The sequence below is a fragment of the Acanthisitta chloris genome, unplaced genomic scaffold (assembly GCF_000695815.1).
Source record: "Acanthisitta chloris isolate BGI_N310 unplaced genomic scaffold, ASM69581v1 scaffold18414, whole genome shotgun sequence".
Lineage (NCBI taxonomy): Eukaryota > Metazoa > Chordata > Aves > Passeriformes > Acanthisittidae > Acanthisitta > Acanthisitta chloris.
The window spans coordinates 45,851-48,753 of NW_008667821.1; positions in this window are offsets into that span (position 1 = coordinate 45,851).

The following is a 2,903-nucleotide window of genomic DNA, read 5'->3' on the forward strand; positions in this document are numbered from 1 at the left end:
CAGCCAGGCTGGGCACACTGAGGTGAGCTCAAGGCAGACTAGCCCTGGTCACTCCAAAGCTGGGGTACCACCTCTGGCTGCACAGGAGTTATGGCCCACGGTGTTTGCTTCCCAACAGCCTCAACAAACCTTGCACCCCTCTCGGCACCTTCCTGTAGTCTGTGTTCTTTATGCACAACTAAACCCGAGCTCAGCCACGATGCACTGCTCAAAGGAGGCAAAATGTGGAACTGTCAGGGAATGGGATGTTTTTTGGCATGCCTGCTCACCGTGGAGCACATTGTGACTTGCCTGAACCACAGGGAAGCCCTTGCTGCATGAGGCGTGTGCCACTCGGCCTGTGTGTAGTGGTGACGCAAGGGCTGGGGCTTCCCTTCCAGCTGGAAAGACAGATGGAGTTTCACAGCTTCTAGGCTGGACAGGGAGTCTGTCCCAGGGTACTATGAAGCCCTTAGTGGTTGTGGTCACTGAAAGAGAAAGCAGGTAGTCATGCTGCTGTGCCAACTCAAGCGTGTCGAGGTGTGTCCCTGCCTTGGCTGCCCTGTGAGCACCAGCTGTGGAGGAAAAAGCTTCTCATCGTGCTGGGCGTCCCAGTGAGTAAACCCAAGTACTGTGAAAATGCATTGCTATATTTGCTACTGTGAGAATAAGAGTCTATCTGGAGTTTTTATACTATATCGTGTATTTTTATATATGAGGAGTATATATAAATGTACACATGTCGTACACATCACGGATCCCTCGGGCTCGCTCTGCTCTGGGCAGCCCAGCAGCCACAGTCACCTCTGGGACTTGAGCAAATGCGAGTGGAAGCTGCAGGAGGAAAACCAGTGCCAAGGGTGTGGCTGCTGTGTTACTGTGCCACAGTGCTTACTTGCAAGGGAAGCTCCAGGAGGTTGTGGGTATGGCTAAAGCCATGACTGAGGCATCACCTAGTACTAAAGAGCATAAAAACTATTTGAAAATTGCTGGCATTCAGCTTTTAAGTGCACTTTCCTGAACTACACTTCCACTTCTTGTTAGACTTCAAGTTTCTAAAGCTTTTTTGTGTACCACTAAACACAGAACCGTTAACTATTTTGTGAAGCTGATGTATGTCATGAAATCCTTGGAGTTGTTAAATAAACAAACCTGGTAACAGTGCCTTTGCAGCTCTCCTTCAGCACTGCATTGTCAAGTGTTTAGGCTTTAATGTACTCAGCATAAGCAGAGCTGCCTCTGCTCATGGCTTTCACACTCTTAAAAGTGCTTCAAACATTTGTATTTGCTGCCCAATGGCCTTTCCTCGTCCAGTCTGTTAAAAACTGGGGACTGTGTGCTGTTTTGGACTCCTTAGGTTCGGTGCTGCTGCTCAAAGCCTTCCTGCAGAACGGGTGTGCGCAGTTCCCAATGCCACAGCAGGAGGACTGTGAACAGCACAGTGAGCAGGTTGCAAAGCTGAGTTCAGCAGCAGGTGCATCTAGAGCTGCTCCCCCAGAATTCCAGAGACAGGCTCCCTGTCTGTGTAACCCACAGGGGCCATGGCACAAAGGCTGAGCCATTCACATTGTGGTTTCACTGTGAGACTGCAGGAATGATGTTATTCCAAGGAAACAGCCAATGATCTGGAATTTATTTACAGGCTCAGTATGTACATAAATGACCATCATGCAGCTTGATAAATTTTGTCATGGTAATAAAAATGTACAGTTTGGCAGTCAGTTTCCTTGTCCAGGGGAAACTGCGGGAGTAGTGAGGAGTTTACATAAAAAACATACATTGGCAAAGTCTAAAGTCAGCATGATTTCAGACTACAGACACATTCTTCAGGTAGTACTGTACACATAATACTGGAAACAGGCTTTGATACTTGCAGGTTCCTTGTCAGGCTTCAGTAGTAGTAATTAGTGCACTTGAAACTTGCTTGGCTGTCAAGGTAAAAAAAAAATAATTAAAAAATCAGTGTTTGCACTGGAAAGCTCTGAGGTCTGGGAGCCGTGAATCCTAAATGCAGAGTCAGTTCTGGCCAATACTTGTTTGCTTCTGGAGTTAAAAAAAGCCAAACAAACAACGAAAAAGCACCAAGACAACCCCCTGACCTGAACAGACAGCATCCCTGTCCAGCACACCAGGAGTCTGGATCCTGCCTTCTCCATGCCCAGGGTTTGTTCAGGGGCCTGTCCACGGACTATTCCTGTGTCCCTTGCACACCCTGAGCAGGAAGGCTGAGGCAGCTCTGGGGACTACCAGCGGCCTGCCCACCCCGAGCAGGCCACCACCCAGAGCTAGCCTCTCCCCTTGGAGGACAGGAAAACCCTCCCCACGAGGACAGAGCCACTTGGGATTAGTCCCAACAGCATTCTGGGGCGCGTGGCACAGCCTCCCCTGGCTACTGCCAACGCCTGGTGCTGTGCAGCAGCAGCAGCTGGTACTGCTGCCTGACTGAACTGTAGACACAGGCATAGCTGTTAGACAGAATTCACTGAAAAACATTGCCTCTAGCCGAGAAATCCGGGACTTCAATGCTGTTTGCAAAACTGGCACCCCTGGAAGTTAATCCTGCCGAGCTGCAGCTACCCAGGGACCTGTGAATTGCACGTCTCCTGTGCCGAGTTGTTAGGAGATGGTTCCACAGCAGATCTCACTGCAGCAAGCTTATAGCAGCAGTCCCTTTGAGCACCAGTGTCTGCAAGTGTAGTGCCATGCCTCACACATCAGCAGCTTCACTGACTGTAAGATAGCCACAAACATGGACACACGGGCCTAGTGCTGCTCCTGGAGTGCTGCAGGACACTGACTCCAGACTGCTGAAGGGATCCAGAGAAATTTCTCCAAGCAATGGCACTGCCCATATTGTAAGCTCTGCAATGAAGATCTAGCTATGCTGGGTGGCAGGTGATCTTATCTTCCAGAAAAAGGGAAAG